The sequence below is a fragment of the Myotis davidii genome, unplaced genomic scaffold, assembly GCF_000327345.1.
Source record: "Myotis davidii unplaced genomic scaffold, ASM32734v1 scaffold967, whole genome shotgun sequence".
In the NCBI taxonomy this organism is placed as follows: Eukaryota; Metazoa; Chordata; class Mammalia; order Chiroptera; family Vespertilionidae; genus Myotis; species Myotis davidii.
The window spans coordinates 3190333-3200620 of NW_006383014.1; the positions used below are offsets into that span (position 1 = coordinate 3190333).

General features: G+C 39.9%; 1 long non-coding RNA gene across 1 annotated transcript in view; it reads right to left on the minus strand.

Annotated features, from left to right (window-relative positions):
* LOC107181666 overlaps positions 1-8979 on the minus strand; it is a 28333-nt gene extending 19354 nt beyond the window's left edge. The window contains exon 1 of the long non-coding RNA XR_001512356.1: positions 8845-8979. This is a non-coding gene — a long non-coding RNA (uncharacterized LOC107181666). The remainder of the gene's footprint in view (positions 1-8844) is intronic.
* Between the last annotated feature and the right edge of the window lie 1309 nt (positions 8980-10288).

The following is a 10288-nucleotide window of genomic DNA, read 5'->3' on the forward strand; positions in this document are numbered from 1 at the left end:
ATCTTCTCAAGAAGGTGTCCCTCTTTTCACAAATATGTCCATGCTGGGTGGCTTGATTTTACTTTTTTTTTTTTTATCATATATTAGTTTGTAAGCAGATAATCCAACATGAACATTTCTCTCTATTAATTTCTCTCCCCCTTTGGTGTTGGGGTCCATGTTTTCACAGTTTGAAGGAGCTTTTGAGATCTGAAAAAGCTTCTGCTCACCCTTTCACTGTGAGTGTTCTTGGGTCTTCTTCTCCTGAAGTTTCCTTCCATCTTGCCTCTTCTTCAACCGTGCATTCCTCTTCCAGTTCCAGCAACACCTCATTAAGTCACCCTCCTCCACACCCAGGTGAGAGCTGTTTGCCACCAGAATCACAAGCCTGTTCATTTTTGCAGTCCTCTCATCCTGGGCAACTACTTTGAAGCCATGGACAAACCTCTTGAGTGTCTTCATCCAGATGCCACTCCTACGGTCTTTGGTGGCATCACTCCGGGCCCAAACAAGGTCCCCGAGGCAGTCATAGATGTTGTAGTCCTCCCAGAATTACATCAGCATCTTCTCAGTGTCATCAATAGCTTGGACAAAGGGCCTCTTCAGGTAGTAGGCCTTAAAAGGTGATAGAGCTCCTTGAACTGTTGGTTCAAATTGGTGGTGCTAGGAGGGAGTAAAACCACTTGTTACTGAGGTAAAGATCACTAATGGAAGGAGGATGTCTGGGAGCATTATCAACAATGAGCAAAATCTTGAAAGGTATGCTATTCTCCAAAAAGTACTTCTCCATTTTGCTGGCATAGCAATTCAGGAGGGCATCTTGGAAAAAAGAGCTTGATCACCTATGACTTCTTATTGCTCCTGCAGTAGGATGGCAGCGTGTGCTGATTGATATGCCTGAAGGCCCCGGGGTTCTCACTGTGCCAGATCACAAAGGGTTTCAATTTGTAGCCCACAACATTGCCCCCAAGCAAGACTGTATCTTGTCTTTATTTTTTTAAATAGTTCTTTATTGTTGAAAGTATTACATATTTTTCCTCCCCACCCCATTGGCCCTCCCTAGCCCCCTCCCCCCACCTCAGGCCTTTAGCACTCTATTGTCTATATCCATGGGTTATGTATATATGCATACAGGGTCTTTGACTGATTACCCCCGACTCACCCACCCTCTCCTGACTTCCCTCTGAGATTCCACACTCTGTTCAATGCTCCCATGTCTCTGGATCCACTCCGTTCATCAGTTTATTTTGTTACTTAGATTCCATATTGTATCTTGTCTTTAAAAGCCTTGAAACCAGACATTTATTTGACATCCTTGTGGATCAAAGTCCTTTCAGGCATCATTTTCCAGAATAAGGACATTTTATGCATTTATAAAGCCTACTTTACTTAACATTAATGTAACCAAGTAGCTAATTTTTTTACAATAGCTTTTTTTTAAAGTCAGGGTTTGCATGGTATACATATTTCCTTGCTGTAATTTTCTCATTATCTATGACATTCCATTTAAATTATGTCTTTTGCAAATAGCATATAACTAGGTCTTATTTTTTATGCAGTCTGATGATCTTTTAATTGGAATGTTTAGTCCATTTATATTTAATGCAATTACTCAATATTGGTATAAGCATATTGTCTTGCTATTTTGTTTTCTATTTGTTCCACTTGGTTGTGTGTGTGTTTTTGTCCTTATGTTCTTTCCTTCCCATTTTGAATTGAGTATATTTTTATTGTAGTATAGCTTTCCTATTGGATTATCCTTTGCAATAATTTTATAGGTTAGTAGAAGCATTTGTAATATATACAATTAAAATTTCATAGTAAAGCTCAAAATTCATAGTACACTATTTCAATAGTAATGTAAGAACTTATATGGATTGCTGTTCATGCCAATTCCGATACTTTGTGCTTTTAAAAAATACACATATTTTTATTGATTTCAGAGAGGAAGGGAGAAGAAGAAAGATGATATGAGAGAATCATTGGTCAGCTGCCTCCTGAATGCCCCCTCCTGGGGATAGAGCCTGCAACCTGAGCATGTGCCCTTGACTGGAATCGAACCTTGGACCCTTTAGTTTGCAGGCTGATGCTCTATCCACTGAGCCAAACTGGCTAGGGCTACTTTGTGCTTTTTTTTGACATATGCTTTAATGTTCTATGTATAAAAGCCAATAATACATCAACATTATTACTTTAAACATTCAACTATTTTAAAATAAATTTAAAATATTTTTATATTAACTTACATATTTACTTTTTGGTGCTTTTTATTTCTTTCTGCATATTCAGTCTTCCTTCTAAGATAATATCCCTGCAGTCTGAAAGACTTTCTCTAGAATTTCCTTTAGTGTGAACTGCTGGCAACACATTTATCAGTCTCAGTTTCACTGTGTATACAGTTCTAGATTTAGAGGGTTTTATTTTCAAATGTGTCTCTTTTTATGTGTTTAGTTATGTTCAACACTAGAGGCCCGGTGCATGAAAATTCATGCACTGGAGGGGGGTGGTCCCTCAGCCCGGCCTGCCCCCTCTCACAGTCCAGGAGTCCTCCTTATTGGCTGTGGGCACTGCCATCTTTGAGGGTGGGGCAGTCAATTAGCATATTCCCTCCTTATTGACTGTGGGTGCTGCTATCTTTGCGATGGTGTGAGGGTCAATTAGCATATTCCCTCTTTATTAGATAGGATTCCTGCCCTGTCCAATGGCTCATAATTTTTTATGTACATCAGACATCCTAATATATAAAAACCCTCAGTCCGTCAAATCCACAATGACAGTGAGGCTCAAGTAATCAGAAGTCAGTCCTGCAGTCAGCAGGCATGGTGACCCAGCATTGACTGCTGAGGGGGCTGCAAATTAGGCCTAGAGAGAGGACTGAAGAGAGAAGCGGGGGCTGATCTGTAGCCTCTGTGGCAGCTGTTAATCAGCACTTGCCTCTCTCTTTAGCTTCGGGCCTGGTCAACAGCTGTGCTTCCATTTCTCTCCAGGTCTCCACCAGGCCTGCGGATCAGCACTGCTTTTCTGATCAGGCCCCATTGATAGGCCCAGAGACACTGACTGGCATAGAAACTGACCAATCAGAACCAAATCTGGGTTAACTGTGAGGAGCCAATGGCTGCCTAGGAGGCAGAGCTTTTGATGCTGACTGGCATAGAAACTAACCAATCAGAACTAAATTGGCTGTCAGAGGAGGGCAGTTAGGGGCAAGATCAGTTGGGGGCAATCAGGCTGGCAGGGGAGAGCAGTTGGGGGCAAGATCAGGCTGGCAGTGAGGGCTGTTGGGAGTGAGATAAGGCCGGCAGGGGAGGGCAGTTGGGATAACCAGGCCAGCAGGGGAGGGCAGTTGGGAGGGACCAGGCCTGCAGGGGAGGGAAGTTCGGGGCAAGAGCAGGCTGGCAGGGGATCAGTTAGGTGTTAATCAGGCCAGCAGGGGAGCAGTTAGGAGGTGATCAGGCTGGCAGGCAGAAGTGGTTAGGGGCAATCAGGCAGGCAGGCAGGCAAGTGGTTAGAAGCCAGAAGTCCCAGATTGTGAGAGGGATGTCCGACTGCTGGTGGGATTGGGCCTAAACTGGCAGTTGGACATCCCATGAGGGGTCCCTTATTGGAGAGGGTGCAAGTTGGGCTGAGGGACACTTCCCCCAGTGAATGAATTTTGTGTACTGGGCCTCTAGTTTGTAATAATTAGCCAAGTCCTCCCCACATAGCAGAGAACCAGACCATGAGCCACAGAAGGAAGTTTATGCTGCATGTTCTAAGAATCTAGTTGCCCTGTCTGCTTAGACGGTGCTTAAATTCAGAATAGCGGGGCAAGATCAGGCTGGCAGGGGATCAGTTAGGTGTTAATCAGGCCAGCAGGGGAGCAGTTAGGAGGTGATCAGGCTGGCAGGCAGAAGTGGTTAGGGGCAATCAGGCAGGCAGGCAGGCAGGCAAGTGGTTAGAAGCCAGAAGTCCCAGATTGTGAGAGGGATGTCCGACTGCTGGTGGGATTGGGCCTAAACTGGCAGTTGGACATCCCATGAGGGGTCCCTTATTGGAGAGGGTGCAAGTTGGGCTGAGGGACACTTCCCCCAGTGAATGAATTTTGTGTACTGGGCCTCTAGTTTTTTTTATAATTGATTAGTAGACATTTAAGTAGATAACATTTAAATAAAGAACATGCTCATTTCTCTTGTAGGCAATTTCTGTGATTGCTTTCATGCAATCAGTAGTTGAGTTGGGTTAATATGTTTTAGGCCAAGATTTCTCTTTGCTTTTTCCCTTCCTAAAAAATCTTTTGATAGTCCAGGTTATTTTTAAAAGTTGCCCAAATAGATTTGCCTACTGAAATTTATTTCTGTTACACAATTCTGTAATAAGCAGAGGTAATAAAATTCATTTTATTGTTCTTAAAGTTGGATTCAAAATTATTAAGTTCACCTTACATATATTCTGTTCATTATTGTAGTGGGTGGCGACATGATTAATATTTGGTAACTGTCATGAGCATTAAAATTTTTTTCTTCTCAGTGTATAATTTTTCTTACTGTTGGGGGCTTATCCATGGCATAGATTGGTGAAATGTGAAGTCTATTTCTTTATTTCTTCTCACTCTCCCTATCATCATTACCTATAATTCATTAACTAGGCTCAGCTATCTGGAGGTTGCCCCCAGAATTTTCAGTGTGGGGCAGTGAAAGAAGAAGCTAGAAATAATTAGAAAGTATTTAAAGTCTAGTGATGTCAGCACCACATGGCCACACAGTGATGTCAGCAGGGATGGAGGCACAGACCTGTGGTAGCAAGGTAACTAAACTGTTACTATGATGTGGCTTTTCTTTGGGTTCTGCAGACCCAATCCTTTGGTTCCTGCCCTTTTTCTGAGCCCATTTCTCTATCCAGACTTCTCATAAGCTAACCATGCTTGATTTTAGTGGCCTACAAGCAAGAACCCTCACTGATATAGGCCCCTTCTGAATGCCAGGTGCCAGTCTAGATGCTGAGGTCATAGAGATGAAAAGATATGGTTTCTGCTCACAGAAAAGTACAATATAGTGAGGAACTAGATATATTAAACAACAAATTTACAATAATATGTACCAGTAGAAATGTATAATGTGTGTGTATGTGTGTGTGTGTGCATGCACACTATAATGGAGGTATGTGTAAAGACAGAGGAGAAGAGAAATGAGTGCCTATGCTCTATGCTTGCTTAGGGAGTTAGGCACATACATGGAGTGGTGACTCTGGAGCTGAGACAACAGCTGGCAGAGGAAAGTGGTTGTGCAGCTGGGTGGCAAAAAGATTTCAGACAATGGGGCTAGCGTGGTCTATCATAGTGAATGATATCAGGGAATACCCATGAGTCACTAAGGCAATGGGATGGATGCAAGGTGAGAGAATGACAGGAGGAAAGACTGTGGATGGATGCCACACTAAGGTATTTAGAATTTGGAGAAAACATACTATTAGGTAGATCTCTCTAGAAAGGAGAGGGTGGATGAGTAATAGTCAAGAGGTGAAGAAACCTGTTAAGACTGTGGTGTTTCTCTAAGCAAATTTTACATTTCAAAGGGCTGAAATAACATCTCTTTACAATATCAACTAAGCTCCTTTTGCAAACTCACAGGTATAATGTCTCAATAGCAGATCTGACTTTTTTTGACTTCTAAATATTAAGAGCTAACAAGTAAATCTTTTTTATCTTTCATGATCTTAGTTCATTTGTCATGATATATCCATTCTATCTCACCCTTTACATGCTATTGGAAAGCAATAACAACACTTACCTCAGTTGTAAATGTTAAAAAAGAATTTTGAATTATCACTCAACACATTGAAAAGTCAATATCTTTCTTTTATTTTTGAAGATTTGTCTCATGCTGATTTTATTTATTTAATTCTTTTTTAACTTTATTGGGGTGACATGGGTGTGGGGGGACTGATGGGGGCCACTGGCCAGGAGGAGAGACCACAGGCAGTTGGCCAGCTGGCCCCACCCCCTGGTCAAACTCCTGGTTGAACTCCCAGTCGAGGGGACAATTTGCATATTAGCCTTTATTGTATAGGATAGGCTTCAGGTGTACATTTCTATAATACATTATCTGTATATTGTATGGTGTGTTCATCACCCAAAGTCAAGTTTCCTTCTGTCACTATTTATTCCCCTTTCTCTTCTTCTACCTCCCACCCCCTTTCTCTCTGGTAATCATCATACTGCTGTTTGCATCTGTAAATTGTTTTCATTTTATTTTATTAATCCCTTCACCTCTAAAGTGTCCATTTCTTGACTGTGCATGTTGCTAGCACTGCTAAAGGAATGAGTGAAAGCAGAAATGAGACAAGGGTAACAATTAGACTGACGTAAATTCCTGAATGACTGAAGAGATGAAATGTGCATGGGGACAAGGAGTTATTGATAATGAGATCCTGATGGTACAACGAAAAGCAACAGGATGTTTCAAAAAATTAGCATAAGATAATGATCAAGGCAGAGAAGTTTCTTTATGCAGAAGGCAACATACCCAAGACTAAGTTCTGCCCGTAGATGATGTTTTCCCCCTCCAGTCACTGTGTTCTCTTCTTGCTTTAGACTAGGCTGCAGCCGGGTGGATGAGGAAAATTGTGCTAATGATCATATGGTAGGGAGGTTTTGAGGATAGAAGAGAGCAGGAAGGAAGAAGCAATAAAATGAAGAGGAAGCAGAGTTAAGAAGTGAACAGAGTCTCAGAGTCAGTAAAATCAAACAGATAAACTAAAAAAAATTGAGCTACTGCCTGGTTTAAATAGGAATTGTGGCTCAGTCAGGAGTCTAAATCCTCATTATAGCAGTTGTTCCAATCATTCTTAACTGTTTGTTGAATCAAAACAATCTAAATAAAGTTGGATTATAAAGAGGGAGAAGAAGGCAGTGCTGCCAAGAATTGAAAAAAAAAAAAAAGAGCTGATGCAAGAAGAGATGATGGAGATGATAAAATGTTATTGGTCTAAAATAAGAATGTAAATCATTTATAATAGATGAAGTGAAAACCAGGAAATATGGAAGAATGTTAAGATTCAGGAAGCTGCACTGCCGGTATTGTCTGTGTCATTTAGGGTAAAGTTAATTTCACAATTTAACATTTTAAACAAGTTTTCTCTTTCCTCTTACCCTTTCACACTTAAAGTTTTTGTTGAAATTACAAAATGGATACATGCTTATTGTAAAATTTATGGAAATGTATTTAAGCAATTTCATTGAAAATTTTTTTTGGTTATTTCTAATTTTTTGCAATGACAAACACTCTTAAGATGTTTATATTTATGTTTCATATGTTTCTGTATTAATGTAGGATAAAATCTGCTGGGTCAAAGCAGTTGTGTACTTATTTTGAGAAATATTACTAAATAGCTTGTTGAAGTGTTGTGATAAATTATACTTGGCTTGGCCTCTATGGCTCAGTAGTTGAGTGCTGACCTATAAACCAGGAGGTCATGGTTCGATTTCTGGTCAGGGTACATGCTCAGGTTGCGGGATCTGTTCAAGTGGGTGGCAGGCAACCAATTGATGATTCTTTCTCATCATTGATGTTTCTATCTCTCTCTTCTGTTTTCCTGTTGAATTAAAAAAAATTATACATGCATAAAAGTGCATGATTGTGCTAATTTTCCCTTACATTCACCAACATTGGATATTATCATTCTTTTAAATCTTGGCTTGTCTTATAAGTAAATTAATTTCTTGTTGTTTAAATTGGAATTGATTAGTAGTAATGGGAATAGTTTTAGGTGCTTACTGGTGGTAATGTTACTTAAAAATAACTTGTAAGACTTCCTATATAAATTGATATTTACCCTCTATCATAAATGTTGAAAGTACTTTCTTCCAGTTTACCTTTGTTTATAGTATCTTTTCATATAAAAGTATTGTGGTTTTATGTAATCAAATGTGTCAGTCTTTTTCTTTAGGGTTTCTGGGTTTTATATCTTGATTAGAAAGAATTATAGAAATACTAGAGGCCCGGTGTACGAAATTTGTGCATGGGTAGGGTCACTAGGCCTCATCAGCAATCAGGGACAATAGGGGCCTTCTGGCTGCCAGCTGGGCTGGAGCCTTTTTTTCCGTAGCTTCCAGCTGCTGGCCACTGACCAGGGCCTTCCTTCATTCCGCACCACCCCGTGGTGGTCAGTGCACGTAATAGCAAGTGATCGTGCTGAAGTTGGTTTGGCTCAGTGGACAGAGCGTCGGCCTGCGGACTGAAAGGTCCCGGGTTCGATTCCGGTCAAGGGCATGTACCTGGGTTGTGGGCACATCCCCAGTAGGAGATGTGCAGGAGGAAGCTGATCGATGTTTCTCTCTCATTGATGTTTCTAACTCTCTATCTCTCTCCCTTCCTCTCTGTAAAAAATCAATAAAATATATTAAAAAAAAATAGCAAGTGATCGAACTCTTGAGGGGAAAATTTGCATATTAGGCTTTTATGTACATAGATTCTCATTCACATCACTGCCAGATAGTGGGACTCAAAATCTGGTTCTAAAATTTATAGGACTAATTAAAGCACTTTAGGTAATCAAATTGACAGAAAATATTAGCCACCTTAAAAGTATTTAACAAATTATTGAAATTATTTTAATAAAAACCTACCTTTTGTGTGATCATTCCTTCTTTATCTTTCTAACATTACAGCCTCCACCAACAACTGCATGCTACTCAGAAGGCTAAGTGAAAGTTAAAAGACCTTTCTATGACAAAAAAAAAAGAGAATACAATTCTCATTTTGCAATTCCTGTTGTGAATAGAATATAAGGTACATTCTTTATTTAGAGAAGCTGTCATGCTATGTGGACCATTTATTGGCATATCAATGTGTTCCCACATAATAAGCCAGTGAAGGTGGAGATGCGTACATGTGTCAACACTGCTGTGAGTAACAGCTCTTGATGGTATATTCCTGCATCCACCATCACCATAAAGGCATTGCTGGATATCAAGCTCAATATTGAATAAGCCACACCACACTTTCCCAAATAAGTATGAGGTCATCAAGGCTTGAGGAGAGAGGAAACATAAGAATTGCGATCAGTTACTAAACTTGATTGTCTCATACAGTTATATCTGGCCATTTTCCTATCCCAGTGTATAGAAACCCCACCTATATTTTAAGGCTCAGCTCTTTCTCTATGTCTACTTTAATCTCCCAATCCAGGATTCATATCTGTTTTCTGAATTTTGGCCCTGTATGTACACCACTCTTCCCCAAGGATCTATTTCTATCTTACTTTCTAGTTATTTAAGCTATAACATATTCTTTTTTTAAAAAAAAAATGTCTTGATTGATTTCAGAAAGGAAGGGAGAAGAAGAGAGAGAGAGAGAGAAGCATTAATGATGAGAGAGAATCATTGATCGGCTGCCTCCTGCACAACCCAGGATTGAGCATGCAACCTGGGCACATGCCCTGACTGGAAATCAAACCATGACCTCCTACTTCATAGGTCGGCACTCAATCACTGAGCCACAGTGGCCAGGCATTTTCTTATTCTTATTAAAATGTAAACTCAGTGAGGGATAGATATTTGTCTAAATGAACTTGACATTTCCTCACAGTGCTTATTATGATGATCTCACTTTTCTAAGTAGGTAAAACTGGAATTTAACTCTATTGGAGAGAAAGACAAAAAAATCAACATTAAAACTTGGGAAAACAAGAGCCAGTAAAATTACTAAAAAATGGATACTAACCTAGGTAGTGCAGTTGGAATGGCTACCAAACAGAAAAATAAGTCCAAATTTGGCTTTCTTACTTTTTCTGTGAATATCTTTAAAAAAAATATCTCAGACTGCTATGACTTTAGTAGTGGTCTGTTTTGCTTTTTTTTTTTTTTTAAATATATTTTAGCCTGGGTGGGTAGCTCAGTTGGTATTAAACTTTAAGTCATAGCAAATAAGGACACAAAAATAGGAAGAACTAGGAAGAAGAAAAAATTAACATGTCTAACAACTGATCTGTATTTTAAAATTTATGATTAGTCTTTCCATCCATCTGGATGATATTGGTCATTTATGTTGCTCTAATTCAGGCAACTAATCTTTACTGATTTTCTTTGACTTCCATTTTCAGTCTAATATAGTAAGTGTAGAGCAAAAGACAAAAAGATGTTTTGCATATAATAGGATTAAATCTTCTCAAACAGGAGTAAAAATTGCCCTAGCCAGTTTGGCTCAATGGGTAGTGTTGGCCTGCGGACTGAAGAGTCCTGGGTTCGATTCTGATCAAGGGCATGTACCTGGGTTGCAGAATCTCCTCCCTAACCTAGGCCTTGGTCAGGGCTCGTGCAGGAGGCAACCAATTG